This window comes from Ovis canadensis, chromosome 26 (genome assembly GCF_042477335.2).
Source record: "Ovis canadensis isolate MfBH-ARS-UI-01 breed Bighorn chromosome 26, ARS-UI_OviCan_v2, whole genome shotgun sequence".
Lineage (NCBI taxonomy): Eukaryota > Metazoa > Chordata > Mammalia > Artiodactyla > Bovidae > Ovis > Ovis canadensis.
This window is the reverse complement of record NC_091270.1, coordinates 32,116,443-32,144,166: the sequence shown is the minus strand read 5'-3', so window position 1 is coordinate 32,144,166 and position 27,724 is coordinate 32,116,443.

Below are 27,724 nucleotides of genomic sequence, written 5' to 3'. Positions count from 1 at the left end.
ACCTGATGGGATGAGCCACCTCACTGGAAAAGACCTTGGTACTAGGAAAGATGGAGGCCAGGAGGAGGAGGGGGTGACAGAGAATGGGATGGTTGGATGGCATCACCCACTCGCCAGACATGAGTTTGAGCAAACTCCAGGAGATAGTGAAGGACAGGGAACCCCAGCATGCTGCAGCCCATGGAGTTGCAAAGAGTCAGACATTACTTAGTGATTGAACAACAACAATAAACATTTTAGGCTTTGTAGACCATAGTGTTTCTGTCTTAACTACTCAACTCTGCCTTTATAGTGAATAAATAGCCATAGATGATATGTGAATGAGTATGTCTAGCTACGTTCCAAAGAAGCTTTACTTACAAAAATAAGTAGTGGGCAGGATTCGGCTTTTGGCCTAAACCCAGCTTCATAGTGTTGTTTACTAGTGGCAAATGAGTGGAAAAATCTAAAAATTCTTAACAATTAGAACATAGTTTCATAAAATATGATAATCCACTTAACAGTTGATGGTGTAGCCATTAAGATAACAACAATTATAAGAATTGTAGCAGCATGGGAAATGTTAAGTAAGAAACAGGATCCAAAAGTATATACAGAGCAAGAAAAACTCTATCCACACAAGGAGAAAGATTGAAAGGAATACATAGAAATTGCAAATAATTGTTTGCTATGATGGGTAGGATTTGGAGTTCATTATTTTTATCATCGGTATTAAAAATTTACTTGAGAGGTAACACAAACTGTAGTCACTCAGAGTAATACTGCTTTGCTGTCATCATATGGCCTCTGCCTTTTGGTTAGAAAAAGTTCTAGGGAAACAAGGCCGAGGCTGTTGGCACTTTGGTAGTTCTAGGGTGATCATAACCATGGACAGATTCCTAAATCTGGTCCATCATCTTGCAAACTGGCTACAACAGCCACAAATAATCAGATGAAAAATTTTCATGACTTAAACAAGTCCCTTTGCACTCCTGGGGCCATCTCAAAGGGTCTATCAAGCTCTTGGTCAATTTACAGCATGTTCATTATAGAGGATGGGAGCCTGTACATTTTAGATCTTATCCTTGTAGCAGCACACCAGAGGCCCTCCTTAAATAAAATCCCATATATCAGCAATTGAGCATAGCTTCAAGCCTTGGTCATAAAATCTCTATACTGTGGTATACTGCTTAATGTGTTTATGTTATTTCCTTTGGTCTATGGTACTCACTGTGAAAGGATATTGGAAAAATTTAATATAATTCTTCATTCCTTAGAACACATTAAAAACATGCATAACCACTCTATAGTTTGCTAGTCAAGAGCAAGATCTGGATCCAGATAGCCTAGATTCAAAATCCAATTTCTTAACTTCCTAGATATTATATATGAATTTAGTTAAGCTGGTTAACTTCCCTATGCCTCATTTTCTCATCTGTAAAAAACAGATACATTAGCAAAACCTACCTCCTATGGTTATTCTGAAGATTAAAGAAATTACTGATACAAATTACTTATAGTATAGTTTGGCGTACTTGGTTATAGTGAAGATACACTGTTTCTTAATATTCAGTAACTGTCTGTTGTTATCTTTAAAAACTATATTCCACTAATATTTTACTTGAAATCACTATTGTTCATGGAAATTTTGTCTCACTACTCTATTCATATTATTTTCTCCTCAGGCAGCACATAAATGAATTATGTCAGTTTCCTAAACAGACAATGGCTCATATACCACGTCTCATAAATCTATAGCATTGTAAAAAGTGCAATGGAAAAAAAATCAGATTTACTCTGGTAATCACCTTAATTTCACTGTTCCTCCACAAACACTGTTTTCTATCTAAAAGCAATACTGACAGTCCCTCTCCCCCACCTGCAGTCAGTCTCCAAAAAACACTGCGAATAAGGTAACAAAAGTCATCTTAGACTTCCAGTGAGATTTACATGGGAAATGTTGGGTCCTCTCCAGGATGTTTCTAGGAAACTGGTAAAAAATTTGTCCTGGGATTTGTGCTGTCAGACAAAAGCAAGGATCTAACTCAGCAACATAGTGAATGCTGTATTTTTTATTATAAGTCATAATCAGCATTCATAGGATTTTCAATAGTTGCTGTCAACACCCTACATTTACTCTCCAAGTGTTGCTGATTGAGCAACACTTAAGGTATCAATCAAATAGAAGAGCTGAAAAGTAAATAATATACATAAGTGGGTAATAGCATGCTTTATTTGATGCCATTTGTAATAATACATATATTTGTATTTTCCTGCTTATACTAACATCACCATTTTTACACTTGCCAATAGTCCTTCTGTAGTGTATCTAGCACAAACATGCTTTTCCAACTTTGCTCATGAGTCTTCTACAGATTTTCCCACTTGCCCATTAAGTTTAGCCAGCCTTCACAATCCTTCTAACAGAGTTGATGACCAGATCATCGTTTAGAAGTAGTTATAATCTCAACTGGAAGGTCAATATAAAAAAATTTTATAGAAATTATTTCTGTGGAGAAGGAAATGGCAACCCACTCCAGCTTTCTCACCTGGGAAATCCCACAGACAAAGGAGCCTGGTGGGCTACAGTCCACAGAGTCACAAAGAGTTACCCAGGATGTAGTGACTGAACAACAGAGTCAGCGGTGCTGTTCCTTTGTTAATTAAAATCTAAAACTTCAGCTACATTTTAGTAGCATACACACATATCTTACTAACTAAAACTGAACAGAACCCTTACAATTAGTCTTACTGTATTTTTGCATAAAATAATGAGTTGGTACTTGAGTTGAAAAAAAATGGCCTTCTGGTGTTTTGCTTGAAAGAAAAAAACTGCCTTTGTTTTGAATATGTTTGTATATGTTTCCATACATATATCTGATATGCACTGAACTAAAGGGATGAGAATCAGTTTGTATTTACTTTGCAGGAGGTATCATGTAAATATTCATACGTTGAATGTAATATGGATCATGTCCAAGTGAGTGTTTTGGTGGATTCAGTTTATAAATATGTCAATTATATGCCTTTGTGTACTTGTCTGATTTTGAACTTGTAAAGTGAGGACTCCTTTTTACATATTTAGTAAAGAAAATGTCTAAAAGTAAAATATTTCCAAATACAGTCCAAGAAAGAGATATCGTTTAAAAAAAAAGTTTGGAATGTTTGTTAACCAAACCACTTTGTGGCTTACATAACAATGTATGCTTTGTATGCTTCATTATGCAAGACATGTTTCAAGGAAACATATTCAAGATGCAAATTCCCGAGCCCCACCCTCACAGACTCTGATTCAGCAAAGCCAGGATGGGGCCCAGCAATCTGCATTCTTCCTGGGTATCCCAGTGTCTCTTAGAGAGTATATCTCAGACCACACACTGATAAAGACTGTGCTGGACAATCTGGCCACCTCATGCAAAGAGATGACTCATTGGAAAAGACTCCGATGCTGGGAGGGATTGGGGGCAGGAGGAGAAGGGGACAGCAGAGGTGAGATGGCTGGATGGCATCACTGACTCGATGGATGTGAGTCTGAGTGAACTCCGGGAGTTGGTGATGGACAGGGAGGCCTGGCATGCTGAGATTCATGGGGTCGCAAAGAGTCAGACACGACTGAGTAACTTAACTGAGACAATCAATGTGGATGATGACTACAGCCATGAAATTAAAAGACACTCGCTCCTTGGAAGAAAAGCTATGACCAACCTAGACAGCCTATTAAAAATCAGAGACATAACTTTGCCAACAAAGGTCCATCTAGTCCAAGCTATGGTTTTTCCAGTGGTCATGTATAGATGTGAAAGTTGAATCACAGAGAAGGCTGAGCACCAAAGAATTGATGCTTTCAAACTGGTGTTGGAGAAGACTCTTGAGAGTCCCTTGGACTGCAAGGAGATCAAACCAGTCAACCCTAAAGGAAACCAGTCCTGAATATTCATTGGAAGGACTGATGCTAAAGCTGAAGGTCCAATACTTTGGCCACCTGATGCAAAGAACTTACTCATTAGAAAAGACCGATGCTAAAGCTGAAGGTCCAATACTTTGGCCACCTGATGCAAAGAACTTACTCATTAGAAAAGACCTTGATGCTGGGGAAGATTGAAGACAGGAGAAGGGGATGACAGAGGATGAGATGGTTGGATGGCATCACCAATTCAATAGACATGAATTTGAGCAAACTCCAGGAGATAGTGAAGGACAAGGAAGCCTGGTGTACTGCAGTCCATGGGGTTGCAAAGAGTCAGGTACATCTTACCAATTGACTGAACACCACCACCACCCAATCACTGTTTCCACACCTCTATCATCACAGAATATTGAGAGTAGGGATCCATATAACAGTTTGTAGACCTCTTTTGACAGACTGATTTTGAATCATGTTGTAGATGAGGCTTTCCTGCTGCTGTATGACCACCAGGCCAGGATTCTTGGAGTCTTTCACACTTTATCATCACAGTTTGCTTCCTAGCATCTCTTACCGGAGATGAATATTCCAGCAATACAACTGGTGTGGGACTTGATCCTGCCTTTAGCTCTAGGTTTGGAAGTTGCTTGCCTTAAGCCATTCATCAAATCTTATCCCACTAATTACAGAGATTATTGCCAAAGGAGTGACACGTGACTCAAGACAGGCCAATCAGGGCCAGGAAAACTCACTTCGGGGGATTTTGTTTGAAATATCAGGAAGAGAGACACTGTTTCCTGGTGGAAGTGCCAAGAAGCATGTGGTTAGGAGCTGCTAGCCCCTGACTAGATTTCCCAACCCGGGAAAATAAGACCGAGAACTAGAGCCTGGAAGCTGGACCTAAATTTGGGATCTGAGCTCTGGATAAAATCTCTTCTGTCACTTGGAACATTGAGTTCTGTGGGCCTCCAGATTCCAATTTTTGCTTTAGGTTGTCTGAGTCAGGTCTGCGTTACACACAACCCAAAGCATCCTAACTGATGTACTTGGGAAATGAGAATGTTTTGCTAGATTTCTTCCTTTCCAAAATAGCTATGATCTTTAAAATTCTTTTAAACTAAAGATTAGGTTGATTAAATCACCCAAGAATATCCAGACAATGGTCTGCACACAAATGGAATAGAGACCTTATCTTCTATTAACTTGTAAACTGACTGGGAAATTTCCCAATTGACTAATCTTTGGCAAATATTTTGGGAGTTGCTCTTAATTGGCTTCCCTGGTGGCTCAGAGGTTAAAGCGTCTGCCTGCAATGTGGGAGACCTGGGTTCAATCCCTGGGTGGGAAAGATCCCCTGGAGAAGGAAATGGCAACCCACTCCAGTATTCTTGCCTGGAAAATCCCATGGACAGAGGAGCCTGCTAGGCTACAGTCCATGGGATCCCAAAGAGTTGGAAACGACTGAGCAACTTCATTCACTTAATTGGCTCAAGTACTAAAATGATAGGGACTTCCCTGGTGGCTCAGATGGTAAAAGAGTCTGCCTACAATGTGGGAGACCTGGGTTCGATCCCTGGGTCAGGAAGATCCCCTGGAGAAGGAAATGGCAACCCACTCCAGTACTCTTGCCTGGAAAATCCCATGGACGGAGGAGCCTGGTGGGCTGCAGTCCATGGGGTCACAAAGAGTCGGACATGACCGAGTGACTTCACTTTCACTAAAATGACATGAAATAGGGTATAATTTACTATCCTATGCCCTACGGGACACACTAACCGCTACCAACAGTTGAATTCTTATATCGATCTTAACCAGAGGAAGAGTGTGATCTAAGTGATGGGTAGTTTGGGTAAAAGGAGAAGAGGAAGAACGTTAGCAGAGATTAGTCCACTGAACCCAGACATCACAATGGCTCTGATGGTACTAAAAATGGTCATTTTACGGGAAGGAAAAGAGTTATTAGCAATGTATCAAAGAGTTCTTCCCAGAAAGGTAAAACTATATATTTCCCAATTCCCCAAACTATATTTCAATTTAACTGAATTCACTGTCATCCCAGATACACAACATTTAGAAATTCTTTGCTATATTCCAAATCCGCAGATCACATTCCACATAATATAGGTTTAACATACTGTATTGGGAAATAATTAAATATATTAAAAATAACATTCATGTTACCACATTGCTTTCCGAATTAATACTACATGTGGTATAATATATTCTGGCCATCTCTTTTGAATTAATTGAGATCACAAGCCCTCAGTTTCAGACTCATCATTACAAAAGAATATGTCAGATAATATGAAGAGACGGGGCCAGGCATGCAGCTAGATCTTACAGAGCTTACATTTTGCACCTCTGTAAGTCATAATTTCAGTGTTTGCAACATTTTGAGTTCAGACACCACAGGCAGTAATAACTGGCTTAAATGCCTTCACAGTACAGCTGTTTGCAACAATGCCTCCATTCATAACTCTCAAAACACAAAATGACGGCTACAAGTGCCTTGAAAGAATATATGCTCCTCTTTACATTGTCCCACAGGTTAACCCCCAGGATGCTCTCAGCTGCACACAACAGTAGCTATAAATGAAAGCATTATGCCCCAAGTTATTACACACAGCCATGGATAACTACATACATCTCCATGTTTTCTCACTGGGGAATCTATGTTTGAATTGCACTGTGAAATCACTCTTTGTGATCTGGCGAATTTGTTCATATTACCATAAAACCTTCAAAATATCTTATCTGGTGGTTGGTCAGGCTAAAGGAGAAAAGAAAGTGAGAGAAAGAGAGCTTAAGCAGAATGACACTCAAGTCTTGACAGAAGAGCTGTAGTAGAAACAGTACTAGCAGAGCCCCTTCTTTGATTGGACATTAACAAAACCCAACTCAAACTGGCTTATGGAAAGGGGCAGTATAGTGACTCTGCAGTTAGAAATTGGAAGTGGATTTATCTTTGCAAGAGATGGATCTAGTGGTTTAAAAATGTGCTTGGAAAGCTCTGCCTCTCTCCTTCCCCATATTTCAGTGATGCTTATCTCTCCTTGTCATATCATAGGCAGGCTCTCCTTGCGTGTGTGTGGTGTGTGTGTGAGGCAAGGTGAAGTCCCTCTGCCCCACATGCACCCTGCTTAGCAATCACAGTGGAATCGGACGTCCTCCACCCATCAAAGCCACATGTCAATCTCAGAAAAGACACTAATTTATTTTCCTTGAGTCACAAGCACATTCCTGAATGAAGCCTCGGCACTTCCGGTAGCTAGGCTTGTCCACAAGCTTACCCAGGAAGTGGGGACAGGCCATTCTGATTGAAGTCACCACCTGGATCACTAAGAATGGGGCAGGAAGAGACAGAGGAGGGTGGGAAATGATGCTGGGCAGACAAAATCTACAGCTTCCACCGGTCCCTGCAAACCTTCTGTCCTCCTGACAAAACTGCAAGCTCTAGAGAAAAGATTTTCACAATGTGAGAAAGACCATCCCAATAGAGGGGATTCTATAGGTTTTTCATAACTGTTCATTTGTGAAAACTTTTAAACCAATCAGCAGAGAGATCATTTATACTTGAACCAATGCATGAAAGGTCACTTGTGCATAATATTTCCAATGTGGATGGCGGACATTCAATACCTTCTGAAAACTCTAAAGGCAAGTGAATAATGTGAAGTCACGAATCTGGAGAATATAATGGGTAAATAGATAATGAATCAGGTGAATGCTTTACACCCAAAGTTTGAGGGAGGAGGAATCAGATTATAATGTGGGAAACAAATTACTACCCAATGAAATTTTATCACTTGCATTTAAATTCAAAATGAAGAATCTCACATTATTTTCTTCATCGATTTAAAATAATCTTTGGACTTCACTGCGAAACTTACAAAACCTGGCTTTTCAGTATCAATAGCCATACCTATTTCACTTCTGAAAGTAGCACAAATACTTAGGTTCAAAACTAAAAGCCATCCCTACCCTTAAAGTGGGTGATCGTTCTCATATCCTGGGTTTCCCTCATAGCTCAGGTGGTAAAGAATTCACCTTCAATGCAGGAGACCCCAGTTTGACTCCTGGGTCAGAAAGATCCGCTAGAGAAGGGATAGGCTACCCGCTCCAGTATTCTTTGCCTTCCTGGTGGCTCAGCTGGTAAAGAATCTGCCTGTAATGCCAGAGACCTGGGTTCAGTCCCTGGGTTGGGAAGATCCCCTGGAGAAGGGAAAGGCTACCCACTTCAGTATTCTGGCCTGGAGAATTCCATGGACTGTATAGTCCATGGAGTCACAAAGAGTCGGACACGACTAAGTGACTTTCACTTTCACATTCTCATATCCTAGTTTAAAGCTTCTTTGGATAAACAATTCTTTCTTAATGTGCCTTAAACTAGTGAGATATTATTGAGACTAATTCAGTTCCAACTAACTGAATGGAGTTAAAAAGGGACATGGTTATTTTCAAGTGCTTTCTCTAAATTTTGACAAAATTGTAGACTTAAGAATTTACTCACAGGTTTGAACATTCACATTGAAAGAGTTCAGTGTGATCAGAGTGTGATCTGATCCTTAGGATCAGAGCTCTTCTATCTGGCAAAACAGGTTCTTATTTTTGAGGGGAAAAAAAAAAATTCCTGAACCTAAGCACAATAATTCCCTGCTAACAAATCAAAGGTTAGATCTCTATACTCTGCCTGCTGTGTAGCCTTTATGTCATTATGGCAAACTTGTCTAGGAGGCAGAAAATGGTTAGACATCAGAAAAATAATGATAGAAACTATAAAACAAACAAACAAAAAAGACAACTATACATTTAAAGATGCTATTACTATGCACGGGCTTCTCCAGTGGCTCAGTGGAAAAGAATCCACCTGCAATTCAGGAAATGTGGATTCAATCTCTGGGTCAAGAACATCCCCTGGAGAAGGAAACAGCCACCCGCTCCAGTATTCTTGCCTGAGAAATCCCATAATCGGGGATGGGCGACAGTCCGTGGAGTTGCAAAAGAGTCAGACATGACTTAGGGATTTCACACACATACACATTGCTATGCATGCCTATACAAAAGAGAAAACAATAGCTAGGTTAAAAATTAAGACAAAAAGTATAATTCAGTAAGTTTGCTGATCCCAACAGTTTCAGAGACAGATGAGGGTTTTTGCTAAACTCACAGCGTTGCCAAAATCACCTATCTGGCTATTTCTTTAGCAGGGATTTCAATCAATCAGATATGATTTACTGTACAATCTTTCAAATTCACTTCATGAAATCCTTACAGTACTTTTAATTATCTCTAAGATATAATAGAAAACTCTCTCTAAGAATATGAATTCTGTTTCACTGTGCATATGAGATAAGGGGACTCACACAATTTCTTTCACCCTTTTGTCTCTTTACTAAAATGCAGCTGAAGTTACAAGTCATTTCTCTGTTGACTGAAGTTATCCCCAACTCATGAATCCCTTCTTGGTCATTGGTATTATTAATTCACTGAACTTTTCTCACTTTATAACGAAATTTGGCTTTCTCTCAATTCTCCCAGGTATAGAAGCTTTAAATAACCATGTTTCTCATGCTGTTCTTAGAATGAGATTCACCGAGTATCTCTTCGTAGATTTTTTACTTAATATTTCCACATATTTTAATTTAAGTTGAAGCAAATCTAGGACCCCATTTGCCATATAATCGATTCACTATTCTAGAAAACAAGCTAGAAGCCAAGTATCATTCCAAACTCAATTTTTCAATAGAATTAATTATCGTTAACTTGAAAGATAAGTTTAAGTTCTTATCAATCTAAGTAAGCATTATTTCAGTTTATATATATTATCTGCCAGCAAACTAAAATATAACTAGAACAAGGTATAAAATTTGTAATGGTTAACAATTACAAAAGGTATTCTTTAATTAGGAAACATTTTGATCTTTGATTTCAGCTTATCTAGAGACATTTTCAAGTGGTTAGACCAGGCCATATAAAGGGTTATAAGGTGCTATGACTCAGTTTTACTACACGAGAGTGGATCCACTCCACCTTTGTCATTTAGAGGCCAACTCTGCAATTGCCTCAGTAAAAAAAAAAAAAAAAAATCCTTCCATGCTTGGCTTCCAATCTGCCTGAGCATGTCTGAGCAACTGACAGTATAGGCATGATGATTCAGAAACCTCCTGGGAGAGCTCCATCACTTTGCGCCCCATCTTATGGAACACAACACAAAGTATAAAGAGTAATTTGTCTTCCTGGATCCTCTTCACCACCAAACACCACCTGGATTTGGCACTCTAAAGGATGTTGGTTCTGAAGCCTGATGGAACAGCTGCCTGGACCTACCCTGCCATCCAAGCGACAGGAAAGACTATGGTGCCTGCTGGAAGGGCTGCTGAGAGAAATCCTGTCTGGTCTCAAGGCCAAAAACTGTTGTATCTCTCCAGAGCAACTGAGAATCATTTTCTTCCTGGCCTCTGTGACCATATAATTGATTAGATTTCCCTCTTCTTGTTGGCTGCAAGAAAACTTAGAGCCAACTTCCGTTTCTGGCACTATTAAAGGCTAGATATCCTGAAAGACCTTGCCAAAAAAGATGACTAAAATGTTGAATTAAGGAAAAAATAGGTCTTTAATTGCACTGCGGAGATGGCACGAAAGAGCACCGCAGAGGCCAAAATTAAAGTGAAAGCAGAAACCCGGAAGTTAGACAAGTACCAGGGCCAGCTTTCCCTCTGAGCGCTTGTGCTGAGCCTGAAGACCTTGAGTTTCCACCATGGCAGCTGCATAGAGTGTGAGGGGCAGGAAATAAATATATGCCCAAGTGGGAAAGTAAATAGGGAGAAGGGTCCACATAGCGCTGAGATATCAAAGAGTTACATACACTCAGCCTTAGGACAAATGAAAAATAAACCCACCTCAAAAAAATAGACAACATAGAAATTTGCCTGACTCAACCTTAGAGCAAAGTAGAAGAGGAAAAAAAAAAGATGTCTTGAAATTAATAACATTGAAGTTCAAATTCATCTACCTATGTGATACAGAAACACTTGGCAGAGAATTTTGTTTGAAGTGGTAAAATACTTTGGCCATCTGATGAGAAGAACTAACTCATTGGAAAAGACCCTGATGCTAGGAAACATTGGAGGCAGGAGGAGAAGGGGACAAGACAGGATGAGATGGCTGGATGGCATCACCGACTTGATGAACATGAGTTTGAGTAAACTTTGGTAGTTGGTGATGGACAGGGAGGCCTGGAGTGCTGCAGTTCATGGGTCACAAAGAGTCAGACATGACTGAGAGATTGAACTGAACTGAACTGAAGAGTATGTGTGCCTAAGATGACTGAAAAAGCAAATTCCAACTCTCTTTGTAAGAACATCAATGAATTCCCATAGTTAAAAGAATACAAGCTCCCAATAAAGTCACAAACAATAAAGGATATAGTAAAACAAGATAAACTCAAGCAAAAACAACAGAAGATAACCAAGAAGGCTTCACATACTGGAACTGTTAGATCTATAATATTGCATAGTTATGTTTGCAATCGTAAAGAGGTTTAAAAAAAAGAACTTGAAAAATAGAACCCAGGAACATAAGGCTATAAAAAAAAAGACAAAACAGAGGCAATTTTTAAAGGAATCAAATAGCAGTTTTAGAAATTAAAAACTCAATCAATAGGACAAACAGAATAAATGCAACTACAGAGAGAATTGATAAACTAGAAGATAAATCCAAAAAGTTATCCTGAAGGTAATAGAGTGAAAAAGAAAAATATCAAAAAGAGTTTAAGAGATGTGCAGAGTTAAAGTAAGAAGGTTTATCATCTATATTTTCAACCAGAGTTCCAAAAAAAGAGAGAGACTGTTGAAGAGACAATATAAAAGAGAAAATGACAGAGCACCTTCTCAATGGTGAACCCCACGAGCAGAGTACCCTGTGGCGTTTTAGCCCTTGAAACCTTCAGATAGCACCAACATGATAAAGGCCAGACTAATTAGAAGTGGCCTATGATAAAGTGGGGGTGGATACTTAATCCGTGGCTGGACTGGCCTCAGAGGACCTCATAAGCCATTGGACGTGTAGATGCCATGAGGCAGAAGAGGTTAAGCCTAGTGGCTTCAGAGGGAATGAAATAAAATGATCACAGGAGGTTTCTGAGTATTGCTCCTTAAACTCAAACGCTGCCTATTACATTTGAAAACTCCACAGAGGCAGAAAGGTAGCAAAGCAAAGTGACACTACCTGAGTTAATGCTTTATGGATATCACCTTTACTAATGGAAAGGAAGAAATTTTCTGTTTTTGTGAAAATAGAGTAATATAAAACAATCCAAAAATCCCTTGATTGTAACTTCCAAGAGGTCAGAAAAATGGAAAGTGAAGAAACGCTTAATATCTGCTCTCACTTCTTTGCCTCCTCTTTGTGTCTCCTTGGATCTAAAACTCTCCTTGGAGTTTTCTCTAGTAACCACTCCTTTCCAAATGCCCTGCTATTTGTTCCCAGAGCTTTGCATGCCTATCACAGCACTTACTCTATTCTACAGAATTTTAATCTCTTCATAATCTGTTAAACAGTTTGCTCCCTAAATGCCAAACTACATTCCTACAAAATCAGACCTCATATTGTTAGTGTTTGCATTCTTAGAGTCTGTCAGGATCTAGTTCAATGCCTTGCATATAGTTCAGTATATTCAACTACAGAATTACATACATGTATTTCTAGTTATCACACCATAATGTGTCAAAAATGATGAATCATTTCTCTTTGGATCACAAATGAAATGCGAAGAACTACATTTAATAAGAGAAAGGGTTAAAGAATAGCATAACACACTGCAACCAAAAAAATTAAATGTATTTAACATTTCCTTATACTCCTCCTAATAGTCTGAATTCAGTGATTTTGCTGGATTATTTTGTTTCCAAAATTGTTGAAAAGTGATTAGCATTCCTTATTTTCCAGACTGTATAAGTTTTAAAAAACCTTTTTCTTTTCAAACTTTTCTCCCCCCAGGGCCTTCTAGGCCTCCACAGCTGGATATATTCTGCCTGCATGGAATCAAACAGCATTAATGCCTCCCCGTCAGCTGGTGCTATCATTCAACACACACTTTATTCAAAATTAACACTGCACCAGACCCCTCGTTAATTGTAGCAGAAGGGTTTGGAAAAGCTGGTGCTCTCCTGGTATGCAACGTGTACCCCAAGAACAGAGTTATAAAAATAGAATAATAGGAACATAAAAATTATTATTCTCCCCAACAGTAAATTATGCCCTAAGAAAGATGCATAGTAAGATAAGGGATATATTTATTATTTTAGTAAGTTTTCATTTTGACATAATTTCACACTTTCAAAAGTTGCATAAAATTTTTAAAGTCCAGTATATACTTTATACAGTTTTACTATGTATTGCCCTCTCTCTCTCATATATATATGCATATACACATACTTTCTCTCATATAATTTGGAAAAATGTACATAGTATATAATTTTACTTACAAAGAAGAATTTATAAAAATTATTTATATATGATTTTTTTTCTAAATCATAAGAGAGGAAGTTACAGGCATCATGTCCCTTTACCCTTGAATATGTCAGTATGCATTTCTTAAGAACAGAGACCAAACAGAGACCACATGCACTTTTTCAAATTAGAAAATCTGACATCACGATCCATGTCAAATTTTGCCAACTGTCCCCATAATATCCTTTATAGCTCCCCCCCTACCCCCAAATCCAGGATCCAAGCCGGGATCATTCATTGCATGTGATGGTCATGTGACTCCAGTTCATTTAGTCTGGAATAGTTAGTTGGCCTTTTTTCGTGTTTCTTTTTAAGCCTATAAGCCAGTTATTTTGTAAAACGTCCTTCAAATTGGGTTTGTTTGATATTTCTTCAGGCTTAAATTCAAGATATGCACTTTTGGCAGAAAGACATAAAAGGGAAATACACTGGATCAGGAGGTATCTGATAATTTAGTCCATAATTGGCAATATTAACTCTGAAAAGTGTATTTTAGCTACATCAGTAAATCAAGAAGTAATACAAACATAGATTCTCATGAAAGCTTACCCAAAAATGAACCAAATATTAAAAGTGTATGACATTCAGAGAGCTAGTGTATATTCACACTAGCTCCCTTTGATAAATGGGTGGGAAAATAAGTGAGGTGTTAAAAACACCTCACAACATACTATTGTGGGAAAATTTGAGAAATAAGGACATCTGCATATTAAGCAAATCAAGTTGCTAATAGTTTCAGGGCATATGTAGTAAGTTGGGAGTCATTTTTAAAAACGAATTTGAATTCCTCTAGACTCCCTTTCTAAGACATGACTGGTAATTATGTTTATAAGTCATAACTGGCTCACGATGATGGAATATTTGGTATGTGTCTGGCAAAAAAAAAGTCATTTCAAGTTCCCTTTAGTTCAAAAGTGCTTAATTTTAAACAGGTTGTAAGAATATGTCCTATGACATAGTCTTTAGCAAAATTATAAAAATGTAGATAAATATAAAATACACAAATTTATGTGTATATATATAACATGCATACACATATTTCTTAAAATAGAAAATGTGTTTCCTTCTATTAGTAAAGGTCATAATCCACAAAGCAATCTACTAATGTCACCTTGTTTTGCTGCTTTTCCCCCGCTGATGCAGTTTTCATGTGTAACCAGCTGCATTTGGGTTTAAGAGTAATACTCAGAAATCTCCTGTGGTAATTTTATTCCATCCCCACAACTGGATATAGTACAATGCTATTTAGAGTAAAGTAGAAGAGAATTTCAGTGCATTACAATGTGCAAACTATAATTTCAGTTCCAATTTTCAGAAATTGTTCTGTTAGAAAAAATAACTTCACTGGAAGCTTCAGCCCTGTACTATTTTTATGCAACTCTCTAGGCATGTAAACTTAAAGACTCAGATTGCACAAAGAAGCTATTTTTCATTTGTTTTGTTAAGAACTCCATTCACTTAGCACTCAAGTGAAGAGTGAGAGATCCTTTTTTTTTTTTTTTTTTTAGATAATGCTATGATGGCAAGAAGCAGGGCAAGCAGTTAGACTTTTTGCTTGTAGTCCTTATCATTCTCCAAGACTTAAAGACATTCATTTTAATAAGGCTAAACTATGTGCAAGGCATCCTTTTAAACTATAGTACAGAGTTTTATGAAAAGGACACTCCATCACTTGAACTGGTTAATATCATCAAAGGGTTGTAAAATACATCAAAAACAAATAATTTTTGGGTAATGTCATGCAATAAAATAATTCACAAATGATTCTGAGAGAGAAGGCATCTAGATAAGACTTGTAAAACCATCAGGGAAACCTGGCGTGCTGCAGTCCATCGGGTCACAAAGAGTCGGACATGACTTACAGACTGAATAATTACAATAAAAACAGCAAGGGCCAGAAGCTGGAGTGAGGTAGAAGCTGGACTGAGCTTTGTGTGTGTCCCTAGTTGAGAATCTGCTTAGACTTTAATCCCTAGGGAAAGGGATTTTAAAAAAATCAAGGTTCCTTCTTAGACATCACTGAACAATCTTCCTATTCATTTAAACTTCTGCCATAAGAACCTAAGACAAGAAGTTGTTCAAAGGTAAGGAAAGTTCATGGCCACACGAAGAAAACTTCTTAGACACGCCTCTTCTTTGCTAATAGGTCTTTTTGAGTTAACTCTCTTTCGCCCCGTTCACTCTGCTGCCTACACAATCAGGCACTTTCTCTTTCGGTCACCTTTCAACAGCTGAGCTCTCATAAGTGTTTCAAAGGATATATGGAGAAACAGTTGAAAGCAGGCTTGCTCACGGCCCTGTCTTTATAGCTTCTGGCTCCAGAGAAGATAAGAAAACCCTGCCACTTCTCCTTCATGTCAAATAACTTTATCAGAAGGAAGAAATGAGTGAATTATTCAAAGTCGCTTAGTGAATCATTGGCAGAGGAAGCAATAACTGACTTTTGGACCCTGCGGATCCTCTTCTTAAGTCCCTTCACTTCACATCCATAAGACAGCCCCGTATGGAATGCACAGCGAAATGATTAACCAGGATCCAATGATTCCAGTAGGAGTTCCTCAAAATCTACAGCTACTGACAGACGATTCTGTGGGAGCCCTTAAAAATAATCTTGTTTATACTTGAGCCCTTACAAGAGAGTTGGTCATTTTTACTCTTTTATTTTTATCTCTATGGAAAAATCGGGAAGCTGTTTATACGGGGATGCTGCTGGTTGTCATGGATGAAATGCAGTGACTCTGAGGAAAGGATATTAAATTTTTAAGGAATAAGAACACATATAAAAATATTTTTAAAAGAGGGCAATGGGAAGCAGTTTTCTCATTTTGTTTTTAAATCTTTTGCAATGCCTATGGGTCAGAAGCAAGAGTTTTTCTTTTTTTTAAAGCAGTCACTTCTGTTTAAAAAAGTCCCTCCAGTTATGAACGTTGACTGTTTTCCCAGAAGTAGCAGAGGCTAACTTGAAAGAAAACTAACTCTTATGCTGCATGAAGGGAGATGAAGTAGATAAGTCCTTATCGTTTAAGAATGGAAAAGTACTACCCTTGGGGTCAGTTATGTTCTTGCAAAATGTAAATCACTATGTAATATTTTCCGTGGGACAGCCCCTCTTTGGGGTCATGAAAAATAACATTTCCCTTAAGTGATCAATTTGATCATCACCATTCAATAGAAACACTGTGTGATTTTGAACCACACACTCTTTCTACAACAGGTGTACAAGAGATATATGAACCTCACTTTCCTCATCCAAAATGAAATCAAACATAGAAAAGCGGCTGCTGCTGCTGCTGCTACTAAGTCGCTTCAGTCGTGTCCGACTCTTTGAGACCCCACAGACGGCAGCCCACCAGGCTCCCCTGTCCCTGGGATTCTCCAGGCAAGAGTACTGGAGTGGGGTGCCATTGCCTACTCTGCAGAAAAGCGGCAGAGGATGTCAACTGACTGAACTCACCCAGAGGGAGAAAAGAAAAAAAGCTTACACCATGAGGGGTCGGCTTTGAAGTGGTTGTTTCTTTATCAACCTAAGGGACACCCGGAATCTCCAGCATATCTCAACTAATCCAGGTTCTTGAAAAAAGTTCTGGATGTAATTCAGAAACAGCAAGCCCCCTGAGTGTAACATTTCCACAGCTGACTTGATTTGCTGGCTTGTGAGCCAGACATTAAAAACGTCTCCTGGATAAGCTCCACTGTGGCCTTGTACAAAAAAACAGTCGCTCTTCTTTCCTCCACCCACGCTCCTGGGTGATACAGTCGGGAGCGAACTGGGGATTTGTAAAAAAGAGACTGAGTCAACCTCCCCTTGTGAATTTAACCTCTAAATCAGATTTTGAGAAAAACTAAAGTGAGACAGAAACAAAAGTGCCAGGGCAGAATTTAGCCTTTTGCACAGTTTCTCTTTCAGTAACCCCTTCCTAGCAGCTTTGTTTACAACCAAGGAACAGCAGAGACAACAACAACAAAAATTATCTACCTTTGAGAGCTGTTTAAAAATGATAGAACGAGCCCATTTACAACAGTTGGCCAGTTAACAATAAGAGGTAAGTTATACGCGTATCAAGGGCTTCCCTGGTAGCTCAGATGGTTAAAAAAAAAAAATCTGCCTGCAATGAGGGAGACCTGGGTTTGATCCCTGGGTTGGGAAGATGCCCTGGAGAAGGGAACGGCTATGCACTCCAGTCTTCTGGTCTGGAGAATTCCATGGACAGAGGAGCCTGGCAGGCTACAGCCCATAGGGTTGCAAAGAGGTGGACATGACTGAGCGACTTTCACTTTCTTATGCATATCAGTGTGGAAAAATAACCAAGACACTGTTAAGTGGTAAAAGCAAGTTGCAGATTAGGGACAAACTATTGAGTCCAGTTGTGGAAAAAAAAATCATGTCAATGTTTAACTTTCTGAAAGAATATGCATACACAGCTAATTGTTGTCACTCTAGTCCAGGAGACCGCCACAGAAGCGCTGAGGACTCTGTGTGTCGGATGATTCTTTGTTGTGGAGGCTGTCCTGTGCATTGCAGGATGTTTTACAGCAATTCTGGACCCTCTGCCCTCTGCCCTAGCTGTGACAACCAATGTTTCCCATTGGCAACTGTCCCCTGGGAGGCAAAACCGTCCCTAGTGGAGGATCACTGCTCTGAGGAATGAAGATGGAGGAGAGATTTGACTTCTCATCTCTCCTCTTCTGAACCATTTATTTTTATTTTTTGTTTGCTTGTTTGATTTTTCCATGAACATATACTACTCTGTAAGAAAAAAAAAGTTGATTTTTGTTTTGTTTTGTTTTGTTGGAACAAGGGAAGAAGTTTCCAAATTCACCTCATAGCTCAAATAGAACCTGGAAGAAAAAATGAACTATATAATAAAAACGTTCCATAAAGCTGTGCTGCCACTTTGATTGATTTAGTAGCTTCATGTAGTACATTTAGTCTGAAGAGCTTAAGGCTCTGTCAAAAAAAAATTTTTTTCAGGAAACACATTCTAAAATTTTTATAGTGGAAAAAAAAAAAAAGACAGTAACAGAAACAGTTACAGACAGTGGCAGCCAAAATCAAGCTATTTAATGAATGTAATCAGCGTGGGTATGCAAGGTAGGAATTTATTTTCCGCAGCCTAGAGCCAGACCTTAGAAAAACTGCGATAAATGGGCAAGGTCTTCAATACCCTTCCATCCTCTCCTGCCACTGCCCTCAATTATCAATTCATTTATTTATGCAAATATGCAGGAGGACTATATTAGACTCTTAATTCTTTGGGATTCGAGAAGCACCGACTGCTTGGGGATAAATTAAATTATGGTCTTATCCTTCCCGGTGACCTATGCACTTGAATATACTACCCAGAGACAGGAACGTTCTCCTGGGGCAACTTCAGAGACCAGTGTCTCCTGGCAGGAGTTCCAGGAGGAAGAGAGCTGCCTGCCAAGTTGTACTACAAAGGCAGCCGCCTTGGTGAGATCGGGGCACGGCCGGGCTGCTCCCGGAAGGGCTGAGGGAGACCCAGGAGGAGAGGGCGGCCATGTTGTTGACTCAGCAAAGAGAAACTCTGGAGGAGGATAGGGAACCTAAAAACTTTAAAAAGAGAAAAGTGACAGTGTCCGGTCCAAAATGAGGGGAAACCCAAGCAACACACAAAACAAGGTGATGAGGGGGACGGGAAGGGAGGAGAGGGAAGAAGGCAGTCGACAATATGGAAGACAGCAGTATGAGGGGGAAGGGTCTCAGGAAAACGAAGATGGAAAAGCAAAGTGCCTCCCCGGTAGTGGCGCAGTGGACAGGAAGTTTAGAAAGTGGACTTGGTTAGGCCTGGCACGCTCCTTAAGACAAAGGCTCTTCCCTTAAAGCTCAGAGCCAGTGGCGACTGTAAGGGTGGGGTAGATGAAGTACCATTCCTGACAGTCAGAGACATGGATAAGCAGGTTCTACTTTGGAAAAAAAAGGGGGAAAAAAACCCTACAAGAACTAGTATTCGTCTTCAAATCACCATATTTTAACTTCACGGTGCTTATCCGTTATTCAGCCGTTCCATTCACCAGTCTGCAGCCAAGACTTGAACTGCCATTTCCTGGTTCCGTGGGTGGTTAGGATAATGAGGGGTATTCTACCGCTTTGCTTCATTTCTGGCCTCCCTCCCTTTTGGAGGGTGTGGACTTTCTTTGCTCTGTTCCATGAAAGATACTGTCACATAGAAGGCTGTCTGTGTGTGGCCCTGGAGCCCCTCCAGCCTGCGCCTTAATAATAACAGCAGCAGGCAGAAAGGGCAGAAAATGGATTATAAACCTCAGTGTTAACGTTAGGGCTAGCAGTGGGCATGGTGCTGGCACTCTTTGCTTCTGAAACAGAAACGGAAGGAATGAATGCTCAGGACTTGATACGAAATCATTATTTACAAGAAGTTTTCTTCCTTGTACCTCAAGTCAGTCACAATGTGGACTTAGGAAAATATCAGGGTTCTTAATATTTGAAAAATCACAAAATCAAGAACTCTCCATTAAAAAGAGTCAACAAGACTTTCTACTCCTCCCTCATAATGTGATTTATGGCAGTGTTTAAACGGTTTACCTAAAATTGAAGCATCAAGAATTAGAATTTACAAACTGGAAGCTTTTATACAAACCACTTATAACAGTGGTGTCTGAGCTGAAAGAAATGGAGTTCCTGAAGGCATGTTCAATATTTCTAAGAGTTAAACAGAAATTGCAAGTTCACTTTTAATAAAGTTGCATGGGCTAATTGAAGTGTCAGGCACCTTTGATTCAGTGTGGAACTATATTAATGTAATGTGGCAACACTGGTTATCTCTTGCTGATCAGAATTTCTGTTACAGAGACAAGGAGAGAGAAAGGAGAAAACAGGGAGGGAGGGAGAAGGGAGAGAGACGAGGAACAGAGCAGAATTTCGTTCTAGACTTGCATCGGTCCTTGTTAAACTGGGTGATGTTTAATCTCAATAGCCCTCAGTTTTCTTGTCTGTAAATACAGCATAATTCTATATCATGCCCCTGTTAGTGTTGCGAATAATCCATGTAGGCATTCAGGTTACTTAGGCTGGAATCACCAGTCTTTCTTGTGTGCTTACTACATCCTGGACACAACTCTAGGTGTTTTCCCTTTATTCAAGACAACATTACGAAGTTACCACAATTATTATCCCCATTTTTAGGTGGGGACTTGAGACACAGAACAGTTTTTAAAAACTTATCTAAGACCACACAGCTAATGAACTGGGGTCTTAAACAAAACAATCTGGTTAACAGTCCATGGCTTTTCATTACAAATCCACACTATTAACCACTTTGCTTCATAACCTTTATATGTATTTAAACCTAATGTGCAATGATTTCTAGCACCATTATTCTATGTATTTATTATTAAAAATGAGAAAAAGATATTGCTATCAAATTGTAATGTTTAGTAGACAACATTCTTCAGAGCTCAAGATCTGTGTTGGTTAAAATGATTAGTAATCATTACTCCATAATGAGGAGCTTGACATTTTATGGTCAGTCATTAGTTTAGTCACTAGAATGACTTTGATATAGAGTGACCCTCCCATCATTCACTCTTTTTTCTAGGCATTCATTCATTCACCAACCACATGTGAGGCATTCTACAATATGCTGCTATTTTAACATTCAAATATAGTATTATTTTGGTAGACCTATAATATATGTTTTTATGCTCATTAAATATAAAATATATTTTTAGATTAGTAAGCAGATGCTCTGAAATCACAAACCCTTTTCTTGATCCACCTTCCTCTTTGTATTACTTAATTTTTACTTTATTTATGTACAACTACCTACCAAAATGTATACTGTCACCCAGCTCCTTTAACTTATATGCAGAGTACATCATGCAAAATGCCAGGCTGGATGAAGCACAAGCAGGAATCAAGATTGCCAGGAGAAATATCAATAACCTCCGATATGCATATGGCACCACCCTTATGGCAGAAAGAAAAGAGGAACTAAAAAGCCTCTTGATTAAAATGAAAGAGGAGACTGAAAAAGCTGGCTTAAAACTCAACTCAACGTTCAAAAAACAAAGATTATGCTATCCGATTCCATCACTTCATGGCAAATAGATGAGGAAACAATGGAAACCGTGGCAAACCATTTTCTTGGGACTCCATAATCACTGCAGATGGTGACTGCACCCATGAAATTAAAAGATTCTTGCTCCTTGGAAAAAAAGCTATGACAAATCTAGACAGCATGTTGAAAATCAGACATTATTTTGCCAACAAAGGTCCATCTAGTCAAAGCTATGGTTTTTTCAGTAGTCATGTATGGATGTGACAGTTGGACCATAAAGAAGGCTGAGCGCCAATGAATTGATGCTTTGAACTATGGTATTAGAGAAGACTCAAGAGTCCCGTGGACTGCAAGGAGATCAAACCAGGCCATCCTCAAAGAAATCAGTCCTGAACATTCATTGGAAGGACTGATGCTGAAGCTGAAGTTCCAATACTTTGGCCACTTGATATAAAGAACTGACTCATAAGAAATAAGACCCTGACGCTGGGAAAGATTGAAGGCAGGAGGAGAAGGGGACAACAGAGAACGAGATGGTTGGATGGCATCACCAACTCAATGGACATGAGTTTGAGCAGACTCCAGGAGCTGGTGACAGACAGGGAAGCCTGTCATGCTGCAGTCCATGGGGTCGCCAAGAATCAGACACGACTGAGTGCGGAACTGAACTGAGCATACAAAAAATGCATTTCTCAAATATATACAAGGTCACATGATTCTTCAGAGAAAACGTAATCTGAATTAAATAAGTGTCATATAAATAAAAAGAAGGAAAATAACCCCTAAATAATCCTTACATACTATGGATCTTAGTACAAAAAATATATATGGTACATGATAATCCATCTTCCTTGTCGTGATATGCAGTCCTTACAAAACCAATTTGTAAAAAGTTTGAAAATAAAAAGCTTCTTCTAACTACAACCAATTAGAATGCAATTAGCTATTCAATTCAGTTCAGTCGCTCAGTCATGTCCGACTCTTTGTGACCCCATGAATCTCAGCACTCCAGGCCTCCCTGTCCATTACCAACTCCCGAAGTTCACTCAGACTCATATCCGTCGAGTCGGTGATGCCATCCAGCCATCTCATCCTCAGTCGTCCCCTTCTCCTCCTGCCCCCAATCCCTCCCCGCATCAGAGTCTTTTCCAATGAGTCAACTCTTCGCATAAGGTGGCCAAAGTACTGGAGTTTCAGCTTTAGCATCATTCCTTCCAAAGAAATCCCAGGGCTGATCTCCTTCAGAATGGATTGGTTGGATCTCCTTGCAGTCCAAGGGACTCTCAAGAGTCTTCTGGTGTATTCCTGACTGTCCAAAAGCAGGTTATTCAGTTTATGGATTACCCATACTCGTTCTACCATTTTCTCATTTTATGCTTCCCTGCTTCTCTTCTTTAGCTTTGTACCTGTTCATTAACATGTGAAGATAAGAGGCTCAAAGAAGAGATTGCAGGCAGAACACAATGAAGCACTTGGGTCCCTCATTAGTAGCTCTCACGGGGCTTTAATGAGAGAAGACAGACACTACAATGAGCTACATTAGGTCTCATGTATCAAAGTAAAATATCCTCCTTTCAATAGTTCGACATCTTTACCTAGAAATGTTCTCCAGTTCAGTTCAGTTCAGTTGCTCAGTTGTGTCCGACTCTTTGTGACACCATGGACTGAAGCACTCTAGGCCTCCCTGTCCATCACCAACTCCCGGAGTTTACTCAAACTCATGTCCATTGAGTCGGTGATGTGATCCAATCATCTCATCCTCTGTCGTCCCCTTCTCCTCCTGCCCCCAATCCCTCCAAGCATCAGGGTCTTTTCCAGTGAGTCAACTCTTCGCATCAGGTGGCCAAAGTATTGGAGTTTTTCAGCTTCAACACATTCCTTCCAGTGAACACCCAGGACTGATCTCCTTTAGGATGGACTGGTTGGATCTCCTTGCAGTCCAAGGGACTTTCAAGAGTCTTCTCCAACACCACAGTCCAAAAGCATCAATTCTTCGGCCTCAGCTTTCTTTGAGATCAAGAATTCCTACTTCCAAACTTAACAGGTGATATTATAAAACTAGAGCTAAGAGAAGGTAGGTGACCTGCTCTAGGACACCCAGTTAGACAACATCACAGTCAAGATGAGAAACTAGGATTTGTCAATGCCTCAGCCTTCTCAATCCTCTCTTCTAATTTTCATCCAAACTCATGTCTTCCCAGTATATTATTCTTCTTCAGCATTTCCTAGTAGTAAGGAATTGAGTGTATTCAACTTTTAAAATTCCATTAATAATTACAATAAAATTAGCTTATTTGAGAACAGTTTTAATTCTTTCTTTCCCTTTGGTGGGATAAACCAGTGTTTATCAATCTGTTGTACATCAGGTCCTTCCAAATCATAGATTGAACAGAAAGGATGCCAAAAGTTCACTTTCTCCAAGAGCATTTAGTTTAGAGGTAAACACTTGAATGTTTTTGAGATGGCATATGAAATAGAAAAGAAAGATAGGAAAGAAAAAAGGGGAAAAGGAGATGGAGATGCTAATGTTTTTACTTTAAGGACATGATAGTTTAATAGTATCATTGAGGGGCTTCTGTGGTAGCTCACAGGTGAAGAACCCACCTGCCAATGCAGGAGACATGGGTTCCTTCCCTGATCCAGAGAGATCCCATATGCCTCAGAGCAGCTAGCCTGTGCGGGCCGTAACTATTGAGCCTGTGCCCAAGAGACCAGGAGCCACAAATACTACTGAGTCCATGTGCAGCAACTACTGAAGCCTACATGCCCTAAAGCCCTTCCTCTGCAACAAGAGAAGCCCCCACAGTGAGAAGCCCGAGCACCACAGCTAGAGAGTAGCCCCCAGTCCACAACAGGAGAAAAGCCCGTGCTACAGTGAAGACCCAGCACAGCATAAATGAATAAGTAATTCTAAACAGTAACAGTATCATTGAAAATGATTTTTGTTGTAGACTCTTAGTGATTGTTACAATATCTTATGGTAGATACTGATGGCCTCTGCTTGTAATTATCTAAAATATATTTTTAATAGATTGCAAGAGCAAATACCCTAAAATTGATACATTCATAAACTATTATTTATATGAACAATCAGCTCCAAAATGAAATTTCCTTCCCAGAGTTTGCCCATTGATGGATTTCTGCTTTACGGAATATAGTGTAAATAATTCAGTATTTTAAAAATTGTCTGCAAAATTCAAGGCAGGTAAATGATTACTGTAATTTAATGCAATTAGTGTTTGGAACTATGCAATAAAATACATACCATATTCATGTATTATCTAAGATTTTTATGGTAATACTTTCCTAAACATTTTGCTCCTTTTATCCTCAAACTGCATTTGTTTGTTCATTTTAAAATTGTATTATTCAATTCACTAAATTTTTACTTAGAAAATCTCTAAACTTGTCTTCATTTGTCAGTTTAATTGACAAACATTGCACCACTAAGAATTAAAAGCAACTCTTTTTATATATCTTTAAAATATGAATAAAAAATGGAACAAAAGATATGCTTCATTTCATATGGATAATGGTAAATTAATTGTATTTTCTAAAATTAAATTTTAATATCTCATAAGAAGCCAAGGACATTTAGGGTACTTTTTAAATTTTTCTTCTTTTAAATATTTTTGTAGCATTGCTTTTAAAGATGCACCTTTCTGTTTGTTAAGTACATTTGTTTTTCTTCATTTATTAGGCTATCGGAAAACATGCATATAAGCTAGCTAGTCATTTTCAATGAAAGAAAAATAAGTGGAGAAATGATTATGATAACACTATAAGTGTTATAATTTTTCTAAGTAAAGTAAGTGTCTAAATATTTGAAGTTTAGTCTCAGACAAAATTTCAAAGGGTAATATTTACATAGTTTACTAAGTTATATTTCCGGGGACATTCATGTTGTTATTGTTATTATTATTGCATTTTGACTATGGCATGCCTTTATAGGGAGCAACAACAACCAAGAAAAGTTAAAATAAGTACTTAACCAATTCCCAACCACTCTACTGAGGGCTTTTTACTTGTTTATTTTCACAGTTCTATGAGGTAGCTGTTTTTAGCATTCTCATGTTACAGAAGAATAAAAGGTTTACAAGTTAAACAACTTGCCCCACAGCTCATATTTAATAAGTGGCTGAGCTGAAATTTGAAGCAAGTTCTGGCTCTGAGCTCCTTCTGCAGATAACAGGCACTTTGTCACTTGGCAACACAATATATAAGTTTACTTACAGAGTAACTTTATAAAATCTATCTAAAGGTCAAAATTCTTCAGACTTGTGTACCCATGCAAGAAAACAGAAAAGGTCATTCTCTGGATAACTGAAGAAAAAGCTTCTTTTAACCTAAATTGACTAGCTTACTTGATAAGAATTTCCATACTATTAATTCAGTTGCCCTCTTTGCAACATAATCTTTGAAATGAAGAACTGGGTTGGGGAATAGGATTTTCTGTGCATGAGGCTAAGAAAAATGGATTAAATTGATTGAGTCAATGAAATAATTTTTTAGTTAATTACATTGAATATTTGGAGTTTAAGTGGTCAAAAATAAATTTATAATCAGTATTTTTCTGATTCTCATAAACAGCCTTCAACCCCACACACATAGTAATTCTGGGTATCTTTCACAATCTTCATCTTTACCAAACACCAAAAATCTCTCCCTCTCTCTCAAAATCGCCAACCCTCTTTTGCATTTCTCTATTTATAATCACTGTTTGTAAGTTAGGGGAAACAACCAATTCTGTATCAATGCTTTACATATTAGATAACCCAACTGTTCTGCATTACAATAATTAGAAGTCAGACATGTAAGAAGGAGAGAGAAAGGTCACACATGATGTGGACACAGACCAGATAAAATTAACTTGTTGTTTAAGACCAACAAAGACCTTCAAGGCAAATGCATACCACAGAAATTTTACTGCTTCATTGCTGTGGCAGGATTCCCAAGCTTCAGTAAAAGTCAGGGATGTACGAAATCAGAGATGGTACAAAAATGGAAATCCAAAGCAAATCTACAAAATCTGAAGAATAGCCTTGCCCTTTCTATTTCCTCTGGGAACAAAGACCACAGTAAATAAACTATTTAGATGCTAAGGGGCGAGATGTTCCCAAGAGCATGCTGAAGCTACCATCTCTTTCGAGAATAATCCATCCTAAAATAAATGAGTTAGTCTTTTAAAAAAAGGCAAAATAAAACACTACGAGCTTTATGCTTTAAGAAGCAAAAATGGTCAATTAATAACAAAAAGGCAAAAACAGTTATTCTAAATATATAAGTGTCACTGGCAAAGCTCATTAACAATTTCCGGGAAATAAAAATAGAACCTGGGTAATAAAGTCTAAACATTTTTGTCCTCTGTGTTTAGTGTCCGTTACTCACAGGGGGGTGTGTGCAGAGGTCTCACACCCAGCCCTTCAGATGAGCATTCCTGGTGTGAAACAGCGGCGCCAGTACCTCAGGGAGTGGGCCGTGTACTTGCTCTGAGAATGGATCCTCCGTTCAAGATGGCATTGGCGAGTGGCTCCTGGAGTCAAGATGGAGTTGGCATCCACGTGCCCAGCAGACACCACACCATGTGCAGAGATGCCGCGCCTCCCACTGCAATCTGGAGCAGCAGAAGTGCAGCTGCACTGAGGGGGTTACTCCGCCCCCTCACCCCCTCCTCCAGGCTGGCTGCAGACAATTGGATAAAGAATTCACCTGTCCACGTATGTGCTGGAGCAGGTGTCCCCAGTCTCTGGGCCACAGATCAATACCTCCTGTCAGATTAGCAGCTGCACTGGATTAGAAACAAAGTGCACGCTAAATGTAACACGCTTGACTCATCCCAAAACCATCCTCCCTGCTCCTGGTTCTTGGAAACACGGTCTTCCATGAAACTGGTCCCTGTGCCATAAAGGTTGGGGCCCGCTGCTCTAGAGCGAGCTCACCCCTCTCCATTCTCTGATCAGACAGAGAAAAGAACTTTGCTTCTGAGCCAGACTCCATCTTGTTCAATTGGCTCCAATGACACACGAGCAGAAGGACCTTTGTATGCCAAGTCACACTGAACCCTTAACAAGAAAAACAAAATAATTACGAAGAGCATTACAGCTTTAGAAAACTGCTTCAGGCTATTTCTTCCTGCTAACTGTTTGGACAAACATTTTTTTTCTTTTTTATTTAACACATTTCAAAGTAAAGATTGTTCATCGCGAAATGGAGCAGGACGCTATGGTCCTTGCCCCTCCATGTCCTTGCCTGCCCTTTGTCTGTGGAAAAACTTCAGTCAAAGGATAAGTGTACT